At 46.3% G+C, this 23503-nt stretch overlaps 1 protein-coding gene and 1 long non-coding RNA gene across 6 annotated transcripts in view; one reads left to right on the top strand and one right to left on the bottom strand.

Moving 5' to 3' along the window:
• The window catches only part of PALLD (palladin, cytoskeletal associated protein), a 374395-nt gene that overhangs the window by 23631 nt on the left and 327261 nt on the right, over nucleotides 1-23503 (top strand). The gene's annotated exons all lie outside the window — the stretch shown is intronic.
• Nucleotides 452-23503, bottom strand: part of LOC132659187 (uncharacterized) — a 31461-nt gene continuing 8409 nt past the window's right edge. The window contains exon 2 of the long non-coding RNA XR_009599261.1: nucleotides 452-23485. This is a non-coding gene — a long non-coding RNA (uncharacterized LOC132659187). The remainder of the gene's footprint in view (nucleotides 23486-23503) is intronic.

The following is a 23503-nucleotide window of genomic DNA, read 5'->3' as shown; positions in this document are numbered from 1 at the left end:
GTACATGTATCTCTTTGAATTATGGCTTTCTCTGGATATATGTCCAGGAGTGGGATTGCTGGGTCGTATGGGAGTTCTATTTTCAGTTTTTTAAGGAAACTCCACACTATTCTCCATAGTGACTGCCACAGTTTACACTCCTACCAATGGTGTGGGAGGGCTCACTTCCTCCACAGCCTGTCTAGTGTCTGTTGTCTGTAGACTTTTTGCTGGTGGCCACTCTGACCAGTGTGAGGTGACCCCTCATGGGGTTTTGGTTTGCATTTCCCTGATAATTAGTGATGTTGAGCATCTCTTCAGTGCTTTTTGGTCATCCGTGTGTCTTCTTTAGAGAAATGTCTATTTATATCTTCTGCCCATTTTTTGATTTTTTTTTTTTTATATTGAGCTGCTTGAGCTGTTTGTATATTTTGGGAGGTTAATCCTTTGTCAGTCAACTCATTTGCAAATATTTTCTTCTTTTCTGTGTATTGTCTTTTCATTTTGTTTATGGTTTCCTTTGCTGTGCAAAAGCTTTTAATTAGTCCCATTTGCTTACTTTTTTCTTATTCTCAGTACTCTAGGAAGGGGGTCAAAAGAAGATAGTGCTGCAATTTATGTCTAACCAAAACTTTTGAGGACTTTTTATATTTCACCCAGGGTGGGGCTCTAACCCACAATCCTTGATGAGGTTATTAGACAGTTCAGGCACGGACATGTTTCAGCAAGGTTACTGACTAAAAAGACAGCTGACCCAAAACCGCACAAGGAGCCGGAGTCCGGAGGTGAGGAGGCAGGAAACTGAAACCTCCTCCTGCAGACAAGTGCGGTCAAGGTGGGCACTCGGAGTCAGGGCTGAGGGCCACGTACCTGGCTGCGGGGCCATGGCAGGGTGTCACGACACCCGGTTCCTTCGTGGTCACCAAACACGGTTACCCAGCAAGGGCTGGCTGCTGGACACGCACAGGAGCCAACACGGTAGCCCTGGAAAGCACTTCTTTTCAGGAAGGAGAAGGCACGGCTCAAATCCGTTTACCGGCTCCAGGGATCAAGGCAAAATTTAAGGGGTTCGGGTAATTTCAAACTTGGAAGCTGATTTGCTGATCAGCACGTGTAAGCCCCTGGAGTTGGGAGTCAGGTTCTCCTCACTGAAGGGCTCTGACGGCAGCGTTTGCATGCTCTGCTCCACAGCCTGAAGACACTAGTTGGGGCCATCCTGGAGACGTGGGCTTCCCTCTTACATATGAATGTGCAGTGCTGCCTCTGAAAAATGACTCAGGCTTGACCAACCCACTACCCACCTAAGGAGGCAAATGAACTCCAGCTAGTCAGTGTATCATTTCCTGCACAGTGAGCCCCCCAGAGCATGAGGTCATGTTCTCAAGGACCCACAAGCCAGAGGCATCTCGTCATGGCAGACATCAATACTAGCTGTGCTCTGGTCGCTGGCAAGTGGATCTGCCATTCTGAACCAGTGCTGCTAAGGGGGCGGGGGGCGGGGGGTGGATGGGGCAAGGGTGCAAAGGATGGGGCAAGCAGATAGCAGAACAGCACGTTGCTACAGGAGGCCCCAGAATTAAGGTAGCCAGCAAGATGCCAACTGGTATAGTCAAGTACTGGGCATAATTTGAATATTTACTGGCTATGGTTAAAGTGAAATCGCTCAGCCGTGTCCGACTCTTTGAAACCCCGTGGTCTGTAGCCCACCAGGCTCCTCCGTCCATGGGATTCTCCAGGCAAGAATACTGGAGTGGGTTGCCATTTCCTTCTCCAGGGGATCTTACCGACCCAGGGATCGAACCCAGGTCTCCTGCATTGCAGGCAGACGCCTTAACCAGAAGCTGTCTGGCAGATGAAAGGCACAGGGTGTGTGTGACCTGTCACAAGGTCAGCCCCAAGTGTGTCCGGTCTGAGCGTGGGGTCCATGGGCGCATGTTCACTGTGCTGAGCGCACCACACCTTCAACGTGGCAGAACTTACCCGTGAAGACAGACGCCAGGCAGGGCGTGGACAGGCCTGTCGTCCATATGCCCGGGCTTCGGCCACGAGAGGGCGGACAGCAGACGAAGAGCAGCTGAGGAGTATGCGGTCAGTGGCAATCACTGGTCGCTGACAGCTCCATGGCCACGGTGATTTCTCTGCATTCTTTTATATGCACAGAAGGTATAGCATCTGTACCTTCTGTGCCAAGAGGTTAAGAGCAACAACCCTGGGGTCAGACTCCAGGGTCTCCCATCAGGACTCCACTTTTCACCAAATGTGTACCTAGACAAGTCATTTTGTGATTCAGTTTATTCATCTGTGAAGTGGGAATTATGATCCCCACTCCCATTGTATTTTGTGACTAAATAAAATAGCATGTGAAAAAATAAAACAGAGCTCTGCATCTAATGACTATTGCTTTACTCTTACCTTTTATGGCTAATACTTCTCATTTCTTAATTTCACATGCCAAAATGAAAATAACAATTCACGTCAGGATTATACTATGGAAAATAAGCCATTAATGCATTTACTGGGAAAGTTTTGGTTTTATTAATGAAGAGTGTTTTACCTAAATTACAGAAATATAAAAATTAATTCAAAATTAAGAAATTCAGCAAAAAGGTAAGGAAGACATCACTGGCTCCAAGCTGTGAGGCTGGTACTTACTAATGTAGCATTTCACAGATCACAAACTACTGCTCACCAGCTCCCACTGACGCACACTTTGCTGCAGCTGGCTCCTTGGGCTGACAGACCATTAGTCACAGACATGAAGTAAGTCAGCATCACCAACAGGAACTGATGGAGTCAGAGGCAAAGAATTTTTTTTCAAATCAATTTGTTCAACTAATTCACCTTGAGTCAGTTTTTACACAGTTTGCGTGCATGCTATGTCGCTTTAGTCGTGTCCTGCTCTTGGTGACCCCGCAGACTGTAGCCTGCCAGGCTCCTCTGTCCATGGGATTTCCCAGACAAGATACTGGAGTGGGCTGCCATTGCGTTCCTCCAGGGCATCTTCCCAACCCAGGGATGGAATTGGCAGGCGGGTTCTTTACCACTAACGCCACCCTTTTTACATGGTTTTCGTGTCTTTTAGAAGCTGACAGCAGGGGGCAGCAAAAAACTTCCTAATGAGTTTGTTTAATTAAATATCTCATCCTAAATTCTGCATTGGGCTTCCCTTGTGGCTAAGCTGGTAAAGAATCCGCCTGCAGCACAGGAGACCTGGGTTCCACCCCTGGGCGGGGAAGATCCCCTGGAGAAGGGAAAGGCTACCCACTCCAGTATTCTGGCCTGGAGAATTCCATGGACTGTGTAGTTCATGGGGTCACAAAGAGTCAGACACTCTGTATAGTCCATTATTTATCTTTTCTATTAAAAAAAATGTTCTTATCACTTTGCTTGTCATAGAAGTGAAATTATTTATTTTGGATTCTATTTAGATGTCTTTAACCCACTAACCGTGGGAACAAATAATTATTTGTTAGAAGTGCATTCATGTGTCACTCAAAACGGTTCCACAGGTTTTCAAACTGCACATGGCTCCGTCGATGTTTACTCCAAAATAGCCCCTTCCAAATGTATTCAAACTGCACTCTGCTCCACTGGCACTGACTCCAAAATAGCCCCCTTCTAAACATATTCTTAACAAAAAGTAATCCATTTACCCATCAAAGGATTAATTCAAGTGAGCCTACCATAACTTCTGTGTTAAAGTTCACTTAACCATTTCATACTTTGGGGGCCATCCAGTTCAGGCTTCTGCCTCTTCTCCTTAGGGGAAGGGGAGAATTAATTTAGTTAGTAGCTACAGGATTGTTAACTAGTTTCTCTTGTCATCTCCCAGTCTGCCAAAGCCCATGACCAATGTTAGTGATTAAAGTTGTGCCCTTCTAGAGTAATTAAGTTTCTAATGAGCATGCACCATTTTTTAAAGTTAGCTGGGTTGTTTTGTTATCCTTTGAGGGTTTTTTTTAAGCGGAAAGTGTAAATATACATTGAAGTTTCTTAATCTCTGTTCCAAAGATCTTGGCCCCTCTGCCATGCATTTGCAAATGCACCAAACGCCTAAAACCTTTGCGCTCCTTTCCTCCGTGAGAACTGGAGATCCTGAAGAGGAAACCTTCTTGGAAGTGAATTTTGTATAAGGAAGACAAATGTTGATAGGGAGGTTGCCTGAATCGGGGCAGTTTACAGCCCGGCTCCCACTGAGTCCATCAGGGGTCTCTGAACCCAACACTGGGCAGGCCTGGTGGTCAGCGGGCCACCTCCCAGGGCCCTGGAGCAGGTGACGGAAGTTGTGGAGAGCAGGGGTCCAGGGAGCTGGGCCCAGCATGGACAGAGGCCCAGAGACGCGCGGGACTGGGAAATGGGTGACGGGTCTGGAGGTGCAGGACGGTGGTTGAGGCGGAGTTAGAGGCAGGCGTCCCACAAAGGCAGGGCAGTGGGGACCAGGGACCAGACCAAGGGTTGCTCCTGGGGAGCAGGTCTGCCCTTCAGGACTCGAGTCACTGAAACAGGGACTCAGACGGGGCCAAGTGAGGGCCACGCCATGACCAACTCCTGCGGGCTCCAGGAGGGGGCAGATGGCCAGACCAGCCTGTGGCTCACCAAACTGCAGGCCTGGAGCTGCTTAGAGTTGGCCCAAGTAGAGCCATCTGGACCCCGGCCCTGGACCAGTGAGCTGTACAGAGTCAGACGAAGGGGCCCAGCTCCAGGGAGGACTGAAGGACACACAGTTGAAGGCATTTCCTCATCATATCCAGTCACTTCACCCCTCCTTGTCAAGTATGACCAGCACAAGGGCCAGCTATAATCACAACCAGGACTGAAAATCTCGTCTTCCTTCTTTACTTTTGCACAGTTCCACCAAAACCCCAGCAAAGCAGAGAAAAGCTGATGGAACCAAAGTTTATCTACAATAACTGAAGTTACATAGGATTTAGCGACAACTTAAGTTATGTGCAAATTAATTGTCAACAATTTACATTATTACCTCACCTCAGATGTCCCTTATTTCTCATGCACAGCTGACAACAGGGCAAAGACATGCCTCTTTACCTCCCTGACCCCCTCCTCCTCCACTCTCAACTTTTCAGAGTTGGCGAAAACTTCATGACGAATTTTAGTTCAAAGCACCTCTGGTATTATTAAAATGAGGCCTTACATTTTCACTTTATACTTTAAAAATATTTCATCACGGCAACCATTTTTAAACCATGTAAATATAAAGAAACTAAGAAAGCTAGGAAATTTTTTACCTAGGAACAGAAAAAGAATCAGTTGGTCCTAGAGAACAGAACCCAGGTCCTGAATTCCTGGCCATGCCCTATAATGACTCACCTTGAACATCTTCAGCTTTGGAATTCAGACTTCACCTGTCTTTAAAGAAAATGGTACCCTGATGATTTCTGCAGTATTGACCTATATTTTTAAAACATAGCTATTCCTGGTTCTTCTATCTTTTACTTTGCATTCAGGTAATACTGTTAAATAAGTCAATCAACATAAACCAAATATGTTGATGTATGGCAAAACCAATACAATATTGTAAAGTGATTAGCCTCCAATTAAAATAAATAAATTTATATTAAAAAAATAAAAAATAAAACAAGAAAAACTGAAGTTCCTAAAATGGAGAATAAATATTGATTACAGATTCTAAAATAAATAAATAAAGACAGAGAAGGAAGATACTCTCTATCAGCTACAAACAAGGCAAGTTATTCCCAGTTCCTGAACAGTATTCCAAACCATCCTCACATTTGAATTACACTGTAAGCTAAATGTGTGCAAACTCATAAGGAAAAAAACCAGTTTAGACACCTCCTTAACTGCAGTGAAAGTAGAATCCAGCAGTAATCCAGGAATATTCAGTCTTCTAGGCCAATGACTCATCCCTGCTCATAATCATAAGATGCCTATTAGGTCATCATTAGCCTAATAAAACTTCAATTATATGCATAATTTAAAGTAGTTAAATTCTTTCTTTTTACAGTCAAACTCCAGCACCTGCAGACCTCCAGTTAGTTTATATTAGCAAACCTTGATCATCACCAAAGCCGAAACAAGAGGGATGAGCTCTGTGAAACCTATGCAGCGCCACTGGCTGCTCAGTCACTCAGCTGTGTCCGATTTTGCGACACCAGGGACTGTAGCCCGCCAGACTCCTCTCTCCATGGGGTTTTCCAGGCAAGAATACTGGAGTAGATTGCCGTTCCCTTCTCCAGGGGATCTTCCTGACCTAGGATCCAACCCATGTCTCTTACATTGGCAGGTGGATTCTTTACCACTAGTACCTCTTGGGAAGCCCAACAGGATTGGTGGAAATTCCCACCTCCTCCAAAGAAAGCAGCCATGGAAACAAGCCGCTGGCTCGCTCTTCACTCAAAGGGGTTCAGATTGCAATGTGTCCTGTTTATTGGCCGCTTTGGTTGAGAAAAATGTGGCAGGCAGGTAGTGACGCTGCAGTGCTTGCAAAGTCACAGTCCACATGGCTTAGCCCAGGGTTGCTGCCTCTGTTGAAGACGGTTGTCAACATCAACAGCAGGCTGTACCCTCAGAGGAGCTGCGTGACCACTGACCACTCAGGGGTCACTGCAGTGTGACATGTGAGTGGGCACAGACAGCGTGGGGATGATGCTAGGGCAGACAGGGAGTTAAAGCAGCAGCCTCTGGACTTTGTGCAGTACCCACCCGGAAGTCTGCTGGCGTCTCTGCTTGGGCGCCGGACAGGCGCTTCTGTCTCCCTCCCACCTCACATCTCCCCATCCACCCTGAGAGTGCAGGGGCACCCCCTCCACACCCAGAACCCACCGCCTTCTGCCTGAGGCTCTGCTCAGCCGCCACCCTCTCCCCCAACCCTGGGCATCCGCACCGCCTTCCTTATCTGCTCACGGTTCCCACCCACCATCACAGGTGACACTACGCCTGGCTTGGTTCTTTTTCGTGGGCTTGTGATCACAGCACAGTGCAAAGCTGTCTGATGCCTGCTGCTTGCTCTCAGAGTAAAATAGTCATATATGCAGTGAAAAGGCCCCGTCTCTCCAACACCACGGTGATTCTCAGCCCTGCCTCATCCACTGCAGCCGCAGCAGCATCCTTGCTGGACTCTGCATGCCCAGGGCCTCCACGCCTGCTATTCCCTCCACTTGCGATGTTCATCCCCAGGTGCATGCGGGCCTGGACCCTCCATCTCTCTCCTTGAATGTTGCCTCAGAGCCAGCCTTCTATGACTGACCTGGGGAAAAGAACAGGCCTGCCCACTCTTTTGTTTTGTGTAGTTGAAGCAGAGTGAATTTACAGCTAGTTAGTTTCAGGTGTCCAGTGAAGTAATTCAGTTTATACAGTGAATATACATTCAGCTCTGTATACAGAGAGATTCTTTTTCAGATTCTTTTCTCTTACAGGTTACAAAATATTGAGTGCTATATAGCAGGTCCTTGTTGGTTATCTGTTTTGTATATAAAATAGATATGCAATAGTCTGTGTGTATTATATATAAACTGAAAGTGTTAGTTGCTTAATTGTGTCTGACTCTTTGTGACCCCATGAACTACACAGTCCATGGAATTCTCCAGGCCAGAATACTGGAGTGGGTAGCCTTTCCCTTCTCCAGGGGATCTTCCCAACCCAGGGATTGAACCCAGGTCTCCTGCACTGCAGGCGGGTTCTTTACCCTCTAAGCCATCAGGCAAGCCCGTATATAAAGTAGTCTGTATATGTTAATCCCAAATTCCTAATTTTTTCTGCCCCCCCACTTCCCCTTTGGGAACCTTGTTTGTTTCCTGAGTGTCTATTTCTGTTTGTAAATAAGGTCATTTGTATCATTTTCAGATTCCACTTCGGTTTTCTCCATAGAACTTACTGATACGCGGTACACTTGTTCTGTTTGTTGTCTGTCTCCCTTATAAACTCCTGGAGCGCTGGGACCTCCAGCTGATTCTCGCTATTGAGTCCCTGGACCTAGAATGCTGCCTGTAGGTACCAGGTGCTCAGTGAGCATGTGCTGAGTAAGTGAATGAATGGACCTCTCCTAGGTGTGTGTTTATGCCTGGAGGAACTGCCCATATGGATAAGGATGCACGGATATGAATGGTCATAGCAGCGCAGTTTCCAAAATCTGGAAAGGACCTAACAGTCATCAAAGATAGTGGACCTGTCCATGAGAGTGGCTTCATCTCCTTCAGGTAAACAGGAGCGGGACTCTGGCTTGTGTTGGTGTCCTGCCTGTCGTGTTTTGTGGCACTGCCATGCTGTTTCAGGTTCCAAAGAACACGTGGAAGGAGGGTCCAGGGGCTGCGATCCTGCGGCGACATTCTGTGTCCAGGTGGGCTGGGCAGACATGGGTGTAAGTCACCTTACTCTTCACTCACTGAAAAGTGTGGTCTTTTTACCCCTCTCCTCTCCCAGTGATGTACTGGTACTTTCTGCAGCGGTGTTTCTGACGGATGGCAGGTGCCATCCATAAGCACATCCAGAAAATGCCTCGAGTCTGAGTGTCAAACAGCGAGAATTAAACACATTGGTGCTTACCCGTTTGCCCTCATGAGACATGAGTGTTTTCTGGCTTGTTTCAGTTCTATTTTAGAGCTTTTGAAAATGTTCTTATTTTAAATTCATGGTGTTCCTAAAAATACTACATGTATGTGGTCTTATGCCAAAGGTTTTTATGGTGTCATCCACGCAGTTTACTGGCTGCCAAGGGTACAAAGACTTGTCTGTGAGCCTCTTGTTCTTAACATGCATGTTTAGACGTAAATACACACACACCCACACACACACACAGAGTACCGTTTTAGAATTAGCAGACATCTAATTAATGAGAATTGCAAAAACCAACTGTCTCCCCGCCACCATCATATCTGGTTGGCAAGGGCAAGCAGAATGGGACAGAATCCAAGGGAAATGACACCAGTTAGTTATGGTTTCCTGTTGTCCCATTCTTAATTATCATTTCCTTTCATTCTTTCCATCTTTTTCCTTTCTCTGTACATTTGCGCTGAATTGAACATTTTCATCTTCTGTATTGTATCAGTACAATACATGTTCTGACATTGAACTGCCAGTGAACCAGAAGCCAAAAGAGGTGAAGCAACAGGGCAGCACCTTCAGTTTCACCGCAAAGACACAGACTTGTCTCTGAGCCCTGCGTTCCAAGAGCTAATAAATGGCCAGCACACAGCTCACCGCGCTGTCTGTCCTCGTCCCGCCTCTGCATTCTTTCTCAATCCCTGCTTCCCCACAGGATCGGCCCCCTTGTAATCTCACTTGAAAAGTTAGTCCTACGTCTGCAAGCCTTCACGCACTTGAAGACATCAGTACTAATCCTTCTGTGGAACTGTATGAACTCCTTAGCCCAGGAAACACTGCCCTCGTTGTGTGCAGCTGCTATTCTGTGGTTTGAACATTACAGAGGGACGGCAGTTGCCTGTCACCGCTCCCTTGTCGACCCGTGGCCCACGATACTGTGACAGGCCCCCTGCACATGAGGACTTGCACATCTGACGTCTCCACGACCCGAGAAGTACCTTTGATGTCCAAGGCACACATGGGGTATTGCCCTAGCCACAACCCGAATCCACGGCAAGTCAGCAGTATCTAGCTGCACAGTAGCAGTAGCCAGTGGTGCTTGCTCTAAAGAACTGATCTCATCATTTCAGAGTCCATTTCAGTGGCCAAGTTTCTGAATTTAATGAGAAAACCAATCAATAGACAAACACTGATGTAAATTTTCCCAAGAAATGAAGGATGTTACAAAGAATCCCTTTAGAATTAAAAATATGCTTATGCATAAAGTATTGGGCTGTTGTTGTCCAGTCGCTAAGTCCTGTCTGACTCTTTGGGACCCCATGGACTGCAGCACATGAGGCTTCCCTGTCCTTCACCATTTCCCGGAATTTGCTCAAACTCATGTCCATTGAGTCAGAGATGCCATCCGACCATCTTACCCTCTGTCACCCCCTTCTCCTCCTGCCCTCAATCTTTCCCAGCATCAGGGTCTTTTCCAATGAGCCAGCTCTTCGCATCAGGTGGCCAAAGTATTGGAACTCACGTTTCAGCATCAGTTCTTTCAGCGAATAGTCAGGGTTAATTTCCTTTAGAATCAACTGGTTTGATCTCCTTGCAGTCAAGGAGGGAGTCTAGCACCACGGTTTGAAAGCATCCGTTCTTTGGCACTCAAGCTTCTTGATGGTCCAGCTCTCTCTCACACACATGCTGTGTGGAACAAAGAGCAGAAGAGCTTAGTGGCTGACAGTCAGATTCTGTGAATCTCCAATTACCTCGGCCAGTCATTTACCCTTTCTGTGCCTCAGTTTCCTTATTGGTGAAATGGGAATAATAAAATTACTTACCTCTGGGGTTATCGGGCTTCCCTGGTGGCTCTGACAGTAAAGAATCTGCCTTCACTACAAGAGACCTGGGTTTCCCTGAGTAGGGAAGATCCTCTGGAGGATCTTGCCTGGGAAATCCCATGGACAGAGGAGCCTGGCAGGCTCACAAAAGTCGGACATGACTGAGCAGCTAAACCACCACCACCCTACAAGCTACCTTCTCCAAACTCTCTGGATCTTTTTTAAAGTCCTAATGCTGCAGTCCTCTTTTGGACTAAGTACTCACAATGGTGCAGAGCTTATAGAAAGGGAATGTGTAAACACCACAGGCTGAACAAACAGTTCTTTCAGGAATACAATATTTCTTGGAGTTGTTCCTGACCCTGCTTGGGCAGGAGTCCTAGGTTAGTGTCTGGAAATCAGAATCACCCTCCAGTCACAGTGGGTTGTGGAACCCTTCCCCTCTCTCTGATCTACTGTCATCTTCTAGAACCTTCACCTCATGTGGCCTTCTGTTCCTTCCTGCTGCAGGAATGGGCTCTCAGCCAAGGAAGGTGATTTCTTCCTATCGCCACCCCTCCCTCCTATGGCTAATTATCTCCCCATCCTCTTTCCAAATGTCAGCCTCATTATGCATTACTGTCAACTTGGAGAGCCTTCCAAAACTCAAATCTCATCAACTATTGTTTTCTTGCTGCTTTTAAAACTCTTCAACAGTTTTCCTGAGTTTAATTCACAGTTGCTTGTTAAATATTTGCTAAAGCCTGTTGAAAAAGGTGCCCCAACAATTCGACCACTCCCTGTTTTTGTATTCCAATAATTTCAGCAGGAAGAAAACTCCAAAAGCAATATGAGTAACAAAGGCAGGCTTTTCCCTCAGCTAAATAATTGGCTTTGATTTTGTCTTTTCTTCCTACTAAGTATTCTACCATACAGCAAGGCTCTCAAAAGGAAAAGAATGTGCTATTTGAAAGTTTCGTTTACTCTCATGCAAACAACTGTGAAGAAGTCGTCTTGAAAGAATCTGACCCCAGTTTTAGACCCTTTCACTGTGCAAACCACTCAGCATCTGGAGTCCTCTCTGCCGCGCTGCTCTAAGGACCCCTGCCGTCTCTTCACTTGCCAGGGGCAGTGCCGCACGTGGATTTCTGCATCTGCTCAGGCATAATTACAGCAGTCCTCTAACTCCACCTGGAGGCTGCATTCTTTCGATGGAGTTACTTTATAAACACAACTGTAGCAAATACAGTGATCAGTCTGCGACTTGCTCCAGCTCTCAAGCAGGCCAAGGTGCAGAAATGTGGTACCAGCTCCTGTGAAGCAATGGAAATGATTCTTTCCTATTTAAGTTTAGTTGCTTTAAGAGGTTCTGGAGACAGGATGACGCAGTAGAAGGACGCTGAGCGCACCTCCTCTCACGAAAATCATAGCTAACTGCTGAACACGTTCGGGGAAACGCATTGACTGCAACAGCCGTGCCTTATCAGGCACCACTGTAACCATCTGCATGAGTTATTTTATGACAGGAGGCCCCGGGAAGGAACACGAAACTAACAAGCAACCACCAACCAAAGGAGTTTGGGAAGGGTTCAAAGGAGACACCAGGTGTCCTACCACCTCCCAGAATCCTTCTCACTGCCATCCACCTTGGCTGAGCAATGTGTGCACCACCAAGAAGGACCCTGAGTCAGAGAGACTGGCCAGAGACACCCCAGAAACTAACCACATCACCATAAAACCCGAGGCTGCAAGCCACATAGGAGCAGTCCTCCTGGGCTCCCTTGCCCTCCTGCTCTCCCCAGGCGCCGCTTCCCAATAGTGTCCCTTGCTTTGTCAACACGCAGTGTTAGACAAGAGCCCCCTTTCGAGCCCCCTTCCTGCAACAAACCGTCATTGATTTAAAAAAAAAAAAAAAAGATTGGAACCTACTTACAGTCTCTTTGAGCCAAGAAATAGTGTCCTATTTAATATCTGCCAGGGAGTTGCTCAGTTGTGTCCGACTCTTTGCGACCCCATGGACTATAGCCTACCAGGCTCCTCTGTCCATGGGATTTTCCAGGCAATAGTCCTGGAGTGGACTGCCATTTCCTTCTCCAGGGAAGAGGAGTAAACTGTAGAGTCACCTGAGCATTGATAAACCCATCAGCATGTTCTTGGCAGAAAAATGATAGTTTCAAGTGGAAACTTGGTTATAAGCTCTAACAGTGAAGTCTGGTTTTGTGTACCAGCATACAGCAAACTAGGCCACATAAACAAGTTTCCAGTCACGGGTTATATAATCCACATGTGTGCCCGAAACCCTAAATAAAAATAACCTCGGGAATAAGGATTTTCCCCTAAGGTAACAGCTTTTAGCCTTGATTGCTGGAATTGGAGAAGTATTCTCTGACGGAAAAATAGAAAACAAGTGTGGGGGAAGGATTTCCAAGTAACGAAGGAGAATCTCTGAAGAAGGAGGAGGGGATGAAGGAGAAAGTGAGGGCGCTGGAGTTGGGGAGGTAATTCACAGTCTGAGGTAGTTGATTCTTCCTGTGAAAGCCAGAAAGGTCTCCAAAATCAGTTTTACCGTCATAGACGTTATCACAGACCAGTTGCATCTTCAGAGAACGCTCCAGTCATGCTTCTGCGCAGAAAAGGCAGTAGATGTGAAGTCTGGGAGGTGAGGTGGCAAACACCTCTGTTTCCCTTTTGGACTCTGAACCACTACCGACAGAGGTTAAGAATTCTCCAGATCACGGAGTGAATTTGGTAATGGCGAAGGGACCAGTACAGAGCAGCAAGACGCCTGGAATGGCAGTCCTGAGAAGGGACTCTTCAGAGACACGAGGATCAGGTCAGGGTCAGGGCGTCCCTCGGCCCCCTCACTCCTGTCCAGGGCCTGCCAGACCCTGCTCAGGAGCCCTGGGAAGTTAAGACGGAGGCTGGGGGCGGTGTGTGAGCAGCGCCTCACGTGTCTGTGCATCCTCGTGCAGAGATGTCACGCCACCAAAGCGTAGGCAGCTTATGCTGTGATGTCACCGCGTGCTTCTCAGCCCCTCACTGATCACCCTTAAGTCACCAATCAGAGCACTTCCTCTTCCTTTTCCCTACAGAGGTACTGATGTTGGAACCTCATGAAAGCTGTAGTCACTCCCCAGTAATAATAATAAATATAATGGCATTAATAGTCAACACTCCTTGAGTACTTAGCAAATGCCAGACACCCCTCAGTTTAGTTCAGTTACTCAGTCATGTCCGACTCTTTGCAACCTCATGGACTGTAGCATGCCAGGCCTCCCTGTCCATCACCAACTCCCAAGAGCTTGCTCAAATTCATATCCATTGAGTTGGTGATGCCATCCAACCATCTCATCCTCTGTTGTCCCCTTATCCTCTCGCCTTCAATCTTTCCCAGCATCAGGGTCTTTACCAATGAGTCAGTTCTTTGCATCAGGTGGCCAAAGTATTGGAGTCTCAGCTTTAGCATCAGTCCTTCCAGTGAATATTTAGGATTGATTTCCTTTAGGATGGACTGGTTGGATCTCCTTGCAGTCCAAGAAATTCTCAAGAATCTTCTCCAACACCACAGTTCAAAAGCATCAATTCTTCTGCGCTCACCTTTCTTTATAGTCCAACTCTCACATCCATACATGACTACTGGAAAAATCATAGCTTTGACTAGACAGACCTTTGTTGGTGAAGTAATATCTCTGCTTTTTAATATGTTGCCTAGGTTTGGTCATAGCTTTTCTTCCAAGAAGCAAGCATCTTTTAATTTCATGACTGAAGTCACCATCTGCACTGATTTTGGAGCCCAAAAGAATAAAGTCTGTCACTGTTTCCATTGTTTCCCCATCTAGGAAACACCCCTGGGAGCCTTTTATTTAAAAACTCGCTTATTCCCATAAGGTAGATACTATCACAATTCTTGGATTCTAAGACGTATTTTGTCACATTTTCTTGTCTTTGTAGTCAGAACACATCTTGCAGTAAAGGGCACTTTATAGTCACTGCCAGACCACAGTCATGGTGTGGCTGTCTTTGCTTCTGCACACACAGACTTGGTCAGAGCTGTTTATTTTGTTGCTTTAGTTGAGTTATTTGCATCATAGTTACTACATGCTCTCTTTTTCTTTCTTCAAGGTTTATAAAATAATGATGGCTTATAGTGAGTGGGATGCCACATTCAATGAACTGCAATATTATCTTTGGAACTAATGTTACAGAGTTTAAGCTCATACTGCTTGTAGGGTAAGGGAGTTAGAGAAGGGGAAGTTTGGAAAAAGAACCAGATCGGCACTGTACAGGAACAGATCCCCTTTAATGAGGCAGAAGGGGCAGCAGTCAGATTAGTGAGCTGCTGCACTAACCCAAGAAAAGAGTAAGTATATATAGGCATGTACGTGGAAATCTACTGTCTTAAGGGGACCTGTTCTTCTCCAAGGTTGCTCAGAGTAGTTATTTCTTAAAAGGCTGGGACAAGGAATTCTGGAGATCGGCCAGAGCCTGGACCGGCTGGGAGCTGGGCATAATCAACCTTAATGTCCTTTTTTTTTTTTTCTTTGGGTGAGAGAGTTCTTTGTTTTGCATAGAATGGTGGGGAGGACCCAGAGGGGAGTTTTAACTCCAGCCTATTTGAGCCATGTAACTTTCCTTCACTGCTCATTTCAGGACAAGCCAATAAATTGAGAGATGATGAGTTGGGGCAAACAAATAGTGACTTTAGTTGCAAAGCCAGCAGACTGAAGATGGACTAGCATCCCAAAGAAGCATCCTCTCTGAGTTAGAGGTCAGGCTTCTTTTCTGCTAGAATGGAGGAAGTGTAGCTAGTTGTTGCTTTTCTCAGTGTCCCAGTCCTTGTTCTTGCAGCTCTCCTCATAGGTCAGATCATGATGCTCCTGGAAACTTCCATCAAGACAAACGTTATTCTCCGTTCTGCAACTTTTTCTCTATGAATGGAAAGTGTCATAGCTTTAAAAGTCAGAGCCTTGAGGATGGGCTCTCCTGTGTCTTTATGGCTGCAAGGAACAGTCATTTGGTGATTGCTGTGCTGTGCCAAGTCTCTTCAGTCGTGTCCGACTCTCTGTGACCCCATGGACTGCAGCCCACCAGGCTCCTCCATCCATGGCATTTCCCAGGCAAGAGTACTGGAGAGGGTTACCATGCCCTCCTCCAGGGGATCTTCCTGACCAAGGGATCGAACCCACGTCTCTTATGTCTCCCACAGTGGCAGATGGGTTCTTTACCATTGCTGCTGCTGCTAAGTTGCTTCAGTCGTGTCCAACTTTATGCGACCCTGTGAACAGCAGCCCACCAGGCTCCCCTGTCCCTGGAGTCTCCAGGCAAGAATACTGGAGTGGGTTGCCATTTCCTTCTCCAATGCATGCATGCATTCTAAGTCACTTCAGTCGTGTCCAACTCTGTGTGACCCCCATAGACAGCAGCCCACCAGGCTCCCCTGTCCAGGCGAGAATACTGGAGTGGGTTGCCATTTCCTTCTCCAATGCATGCATGCATCCTAAGTCACTTCAGTCGTGTCCAACTCTGTGTGACCCCATAGACAGCAGCCCACCAGGCTCCCCTGTCCAGGCGAGAATACTGGAGTGGGTTGCCATTTCTCCAAGTAGTTGCCAGCTTCTCCAAGTAGTGCCACCTATTAGCGACTAGCTCATAGCAAAAGCAACAGAATGCAAAGGTTTAAGTAAAAGACAAAGATCAAATATGAGTCAGATTTGTTCTTCCCTAGTACGTGCAGTAAGACATGAATTTAGGGAAAATGCCCAATTAGAAAAGACCCTGATGCTGGGAAAGATTGAAGGCAGGAAGAGAAGGGGACAACAGAGGATGAGATAGTTGGATGGCATCACCGACTTGCTGGACATGAATTTGAGTAACCTCCGGGAGTTGGTGATGGACAGGGAAGCCTGGCATGCTGCCATCCATGGAGTCTCAAGGAGTCAGACATGACTGAGCAACTGAAATGAACTGTCCACTACGCTATTCTGCCAGACAAAGTAGAGAGGGATGCACAACACTTCATTCACAAGGGCACCCCTAACAGAGAGAGATGAGCCCAAGTTTACCTTTACAAATGCCCAACACAGGAGTTACTATTTCTCTAAACGCTAAATTCCTGTGAATGGCTTCTTTCCACTGCCCCCAGATACGGTTAAGGAGACCTGCAAAGGGAAAGGGCCATGGTCAAAGGTCACTGTTCCTCTTGAGGAAGCCATGGACAGTGCCCACTCCCAGGCCCTCATGGTGTGGATGCTGTTGGGGGAGCACCTCTAGGCTGATGCAGCGTGTGGGGGTTGGGCCGTAGTGTCCACTGGCAAAGCTGTTTAGCCCCGTCTATGATAAACAGAGCGGTAATCCCCGCAGAACAGACAGACGTGCTTTGTGACCCGCTGTGACACTGTGCGGTTCCTTGCTCAGCAGCCACACTTTGATCAGGAATGTTTCGGCATGCGTCAGCCAGAATCCTGCACGTCTGCCCCAAGAGCAAGGACAGATCATCACTGCCTGAGAGAGGGGAGCAGGCCTCAGGAAACCAGCCTGTTAGTTTAGTTAACTGCAGATCAGCCTCTTCCTAAAAAAGGCCATTGTAACGTAACACACAGTAAGATAACTTCTTACAGAATCAATCATTTAAACTTTGGACAGGTAGCTATTAAGAAGGGGGCTTTCCTGGTAGCTTAGATGGTAAAGAACCCTCCTGCAATGCAGAAAACCCAGGTTCAATTCCTGGGTTAGGAAGATCCCCTGGAAGAGGGCATCACAACCCACTCCAGAATTCTTGCCTGGAGAATCCCATGGACAGAGGAGACTGGCGGGCTACAGTCCTTGGGGTTGTAAAGAGTCAGACACAGCTGAACAAGTAACACTTTCTTTTCACTTCATCCTTTTTAAAGAATTAAATGGACTTCTAGCAGCACATAGGATAAGTGTGGTGATTACATGAAAAGTCCATGTATACAACCAAATGGCAGATACACCTCAGCCCAGCATGAAAGCCTCCAGGGCCCATGTGGTGTGGGGACCCAGGCAGGATGGCATTACCCGTGAAGCTGGGAAGTCTCTGAGAAAATGTCAGTTTCCTCAGGTTTTGCACAACACTTGTGCATTTACGGGAAATAAGTGCTACCCTGTTGTATACACTCCTCTCCACAGACATCTTGACCAGTACATTTCCATCATAGGTCCTAATGTTTGAGAAAAATGTCAATTGGGGGGGATGGAGCATTTGATTTAAGTGCTTCATTTGTCCCACTATTTTGTAAGGGAACAAGGTAAGGTGCTACCTCAGATCAGAGATGGTGTTTTCACTTAAACAGCAGCTGTACCACAGGAAAACAACCCATAGAACCACTCTGGTATGAGAACTACTGAATTTGGATTGCGTTTTTTTCCAGTTCCTAACAGGCCAATGCAGGTAGAAAGATGATTCCATTAACAAGGCGTGTCTCTCCCACACCGAGTCAAAGTAGCTTTACTACCACCATATAATAGACAATATATACCTGTAATACTTACGTTGCCAATTAAAAAATTACATACGCACCTAGTCCCTTTCATCTGTGGATCTTAACATCTTCACATGCATTCATCCAGCGTACTGGGTAAAATGGCTTTAGCTCCTTGGAATTTAAAGGTGTATCTTCCAAGGAGACCTGGAGGCCACCCGTAGCCTTCCAGTTCGGGGTCCAGCTGCCCACATGGCCCCCTACTTCTCTGGGAGCATAGCCCCACTCTCCACCAGCTGCCTCCCGAATGCCCCCGGGGCCTCAGCGGTCCCTGACTCCACTGGTCTCCCTCAAGTTCTCAACTGTCACACATGTGTTTCTCTTCTCCTTTTGATAGTTTTCTGGCTTCCAGATTGTGACGAATCATAAAGAGATTAAACCCAGACGAAACCTGTCTTTCATTACACTTTGCTCAGGTTGAAATGTTATTTTTGTGCGTCTGCGGAATCAGAGTAAACTATGACCCAAACTGAAGCTGAGTTGGGTCCACCCTCTCCCATGCCCACGCTGCACATCAGCTCTGTCTTTTGTCCCCTGGCCTTGTGTTGGTCTCAGAGGCCAGCTTGCCCCCCGGTAGGTTTACAGAAACATGACTTGGTTCTCTCTGTGTTAAACACAGCCCACAGCTGAGCCAGCACCTCTGCTTCAAGCTGCAGGTGACGGGTGACGAGGACGAGAAACCCCGCCAACCTGGGGCTCTGAGGTGGAGAGTGGTCCTTAACCCTCACCAGGTGGCTGTTTAGTCAGTCAGACACGGTCCATGAAGCTTAGATTAGCAGAGCATTGAGCAAGTTTGAAGTCAGGTTAAAAAATTACCAAGGAAAATGAAAGCTCCATAAAGAGAATCGGAAAGGGGCACCAGAAGTTGCTCCAAGGAGAAAGGAGCAGAGACAGCAAAGCTGGGAAGCAGAGTGCTGGGCCGGCAGGAGCGCTAGGGCCACGCAGGTCCAGCGGGGCCCCCGGGGGTCAGTTAACAAACAGTCTCCCCTGGCTGCCCAGCCTCTCCAGGGGCTGCTCCCCACGGCGCTGACCACAGCCCTTCCCGAGAGTGGGGAGACACTTACGGTTGGCCCTGTTGACTTACACTCAGGAACCAGGGATGTGGAGAAGCACCCCCCGGGGTCCCTGTGCCTTCATGGATCAGAAAGGAAACCTGCACACATCCCTTTGGCCCAAGATGCCACAACACTGCAGCTGAGGTTATAACAGTACGAGTGTTTCAACCTGAGGATCTGTTAGTCTGCTGCCGGCATTTTTGCCCTGTGTGGGAGGCCTTCCTTCCCCTCCTTCACCCTTCTCTCCTGCCCCAGGACATGACCTGCATGGGCCACAGCAGACTTCAGGCTCTAGTGGGTGCAGCCCCCAGGGAGCCCTGGCAGGGGAAAGAAGGAGAGGAATTCAAGGTACTTAGACCCCGGCTTCCTCCCTACGAGCTTAGCCTCCATCCAGCGAAGGCCCCCTCAAGGTAGTGGTATGTGCCTGGTCTCAAAGCTGCTCCTCCCTGCAGGCAGAGGTGTGTGACCATCTGCCCGCAGTCCCCAGTGACGCATCAGCCCTGGGGTTTCCTGAAACGCTGGCACCTTTGATCCATCCTTTCATGAAACCCTCTTGTGTTATCTGGGATGTGGTGTGTCCTCTCCTCCTCACTGGGACCACAGTCATGCGTGCTCCTTCTGATGGTCCATTCCACTCTTAGAAGATGATCCATAGTCCTCTAAACCCAGATACGGCAGCATGAACAGGTCCTGAAACCTTGTACCCTGAGATTGCGAAGGTGAATTCTGGGCAACTCATGGCTCAGAAGTGATTTTTCCAGCTCCTTGCTCCCTATCACATCTCACTGTTTTAGACTTTTTAATTAAACTTCCACTCCAGTTCTATTCTTTGGTAAAAGAATCACATTGATGTGAAGGTGCAAAACACATTTTATGTCATCTGTGGAATGTCCTTGTTTGTACATTCTCTGTCAATTAGCAAAATAATGAGGAGCATGGAACTGAGAGTTACATATGCCTGGCACTTCTCCAAGCATTTTATATCCATTCTCTCTTCCAGACCTCACGAGAGCTCCCTGGGGTGAGTTCCACAAGTACTGTATCACCATCTTACATGGGGGGGAAACTGAGGCTGGAGGAGGTGTATAATCACACAAAGACATAGCTGGTTAATGGTGTATTTGGGGTTACCAAGGCCAAAAGCTGGCTGTTCGGCAGCCTTGCTAATCCTTGGTGGTTTATGTATTGAATATTTGAAGTGGTGTTTTGTACACCTAATGGGGCATGACAAACCACCCCAAAACTCAGTGATTGAAACCAACCATTTGTTATCTTCTTCCACTTGAGGACTTGGCCACTGCAGGCCGAGTCCTCAAGTGGCCAAGACATCATCTCTGAGTCTGTTCTTTGGACAGAGTGGACACCAACGCAAGTACAGGACACAGCAAGCTTTCCCGTCCAGAAAATTAACCTGGCAAGTTGGTTATTCAACTTGCCTCTGACTTATTAAAGCCAAAGAATGATCATTTAATGTGAAAAAAGTTGAGACATTTCATGTTTAAAAGCTACCTGAGGTCTAGGTCAACCACAGCTTCTCTGATGAAAAGTCTCGGGGGACAAAGACAATCACAAAACTGAAGGAGGTGGTTGAGATTTTAGGTCAAATAATTATCAAAGAAATGACTGAGTACTGACAATTTTGTTTTCCAAAATGAAAGCCAGATTAAATAAATGAAAATAAATCTTTAGAGAAATCAAAGCAAGATATATATCTTCTTTACCTAAAATATTGGCCCAGATGTGTATTTTCATTTTAAAGAAGACTAGCTTACGTACAGTGTGTGTACTTTTCAAAGTAGGTCTTCCCTCATAGCTCAGTTGGTAAAGAATCTGCCTGCAATGCAGGAGACCCTGGTTCGATTCCTGGGTCGGGAAGATCTGCTGGAAAAGGGATAGTCCATCTACTCCAGTATTCTTGGAGAGATACTTGGAAGATCCCCTGTAGAAGGGAAAGGTTACCCACTCCAGTATTCTGGCCTGGAGAATTCCATGGGGTCACAAAGAGTCAGACACAACCAAGCGACTTTCAGTTTCATGCTTATCAATCATTTTTAAAAATATTTTTATTTCAGCAGTTGCTGTGGTCCTCAGGTTCTGGTAAGAATAATTCCATTTTGGAAGAATTGAATGAAATCTTGGATGAAGATTTACTCTCCAGAAGAGTAGATGAATTTAATTGTACAGAAATGGAAAAGTAACAGTTAATGCTAACTTATCCACTGGGCTTCCCTGGTGACTCAGATGGTAAACAATCTGCCTGCAATGCAGGAAACTGGGTTCTATCCCTGGGTTGGGAAGATCCCCTGGAAAAGGAAATGGCAACCCACTCCAGTATTCTTGCCTTGAGAATTCCATGGACAGAGGAGCCTGGCAAGCTGCCATCCACAAGGTTGCAAAGAGTCAGACATGACTGAGCGACTAACACACACAATCTATCCACTGCAGTCAACAATAGATGACAGCTAGCTAAGATCTCAAAGATTGGGAGCCCAGTATTTTAAACAGTAATCTCAACCTTTTCAGGAAATAAATGTCTCATTGCAAATGGCCCAGTGGCCTTCCACTCTCGTGTTATTGAAGGACTGTCGCATGGATTAGGAATGTGCTTTTCAGGAGATGAACATTTATAAACACACCCTGAGGGTCAAGTTCTGTTGAGTGTCTGAGGTACAGGACTTGGTCCGTCATCCAGGAAGCCTGGACTTTCAGGAGACAGACAGCACTGCTAGCTGTAATTGCTGGTTTTTGCCTCTCAAGAGATATGATCGTCTCCCTCTCTGGCCAATTGTAGGGCTTGTGGAAGTCCAGAACATGCCCGAGGGTTGCCTCCACCTCTTTCCTCACTCCCTGGGCTCCTCTTTCTCCAACTGAGGCTTCTGTGCTGCTCCCAGGGACTCTAATGTGGGAATTCAGCATCTCCCCAGGTTCCACATTTGAAATGTTTTCCCTCATGAGCTTGATCACCTTCATAGAAGCTATTGTGAAACAGAGGCAAGATCACCAGAACACCACAGTATATGCAAGCTAAGAGAGCAGATAACCCGGGGATGAAATGACATCACAGAACTTCCCCAAATGTGCCTGATCCTGGGCCCTCCCCATCCTGCTCTGGCCTCTCCACACCCCTGCTCAGCCTCCCCTTCTCGCTTGGGTACTGACTTGTTTTCCTCTAACAGTCAGGACCACATTCTCCTCCTCTGAAGTTGTGGCACCATCTTTTTTAAAACTGAAGCATAGTTAATTTACAACTATGTGTTGTGTTAGTTTCAGATGTACAGCAAGGTGATTCATTATATGTATACACACATCCATTCTTTTCCAGATTCTTCCCCATTATAGATTATTACAAGATATTGAATGTAGTTCCCCATGCTAGATCGTAAATCCTCATTGTCTATCTACTTTACACATGGTAATTTCCATCTGTTAATCCCAAATTCCCAATTTATCCCTCCCCCTGCTTTTCCCCTTTGGTACATGACTTTGTTTCCTATGTCTATGAGTTTATTTCTGTTTTGTAAATAAGTTCATTTGTATCTTTTTCTAGATTCCATGTATAAGTATTATCATATGGTATTTGTCTTTTTCTATGACTTCATTCAATCTGATCACCTCTAGTTCCATCCATGTTGCTGCAAATGGCATTATTTCATTCTTTTTCGTGGTTGAGTAATATTCCATCGTGTATGTACCATATCTTCTTTATCCATTCGTCTGCCCATGAAAACTTAGGTTGCTTCCAGGTCTTAACTGTTGTAAACTGTGAACATTTGACTGCATACATCACTTTGAATCAGAGTTTTGGTCTTTTCTGGATATCTGACATCTAGATATTTCCAACTGAGAATTCTCTCCCTGGAAGAAATTCTTCTATAAGCTATAAAATTTATATATTTTATATTTAAATTTCCTGAATTTAAATATTTTATATTTAAATATAAAATATATTATATAATTATTATATATAATGTTTGTGTTTAAATATCCTCTCTAGTATCCATATTCCTAATTCAAGATATGAGCAATAAAAAATAAGATGTTTTATTATTAGTGATTTCTTACAGCAGGGAAATTTACTGATTTAATATAAACAAGTATGGCAAGCATGTATACATATATATGAATGTGTATAATTAGGGGACTGTGTGATGACTTTTATTTTTCTACTATCTGTTAATATATTTGGTAACAAGACTGTTTTAGAATAACAAGTATTTAAAAATACTAGATATAATTTTTAAATTGATGGTGATGAATCTAAAATTGATAGTTTGATTACTTTGTTTGAACAAGTTACTAGACTAAATGTTGCCTCAGGGTCTCTGGGGGGCCCCCAGGTGGCACAGAGGTAAAGAACCCATCTGCCAATGCAGGAGACGTAAGAGGTTAGAGTTCCATCCCTGGGTTGGAAAGATTCCCTGGAGGAGGGCACAACAACCCCATCCAGTATTCTTGCTGAGAATCCCATGGACAGAACCCCTGCAGCCGTGTTGCCCCTGGCTACGGTCCATGGGGTAACAAAGAACTGGACGCGACTGAGCACGAGTGCACACCAGGTCTCTGGAGAGAACGTCGGGCGTGGATGTCATGCCCCCTCGAGCAGAGTGACGACACGGTGCCGCATGCTGACCTGGAGCACAGGTGCGGA

This window comes from Ovis aries, chromosome 2 (genome assembly GCF_016772045.2).
Source record: "Ovis aries strain OAR_USU_Benz2616 breed Rambouillet chromosome 2, ARS-UI_Ramb_v3.0, whole genome shotgun sequence".
Lineage (NCBI taxonomy): Eukaryota > Metazoa > Chordata > Mammalia > Artiodactyla > Bovidae > Ovis > Ovis aries.
The sequence above is the reverse complement of the archived record's forward strand: the minus strand, read 5'-3'. Positions and strand labels throughout refer to the sequence as shown.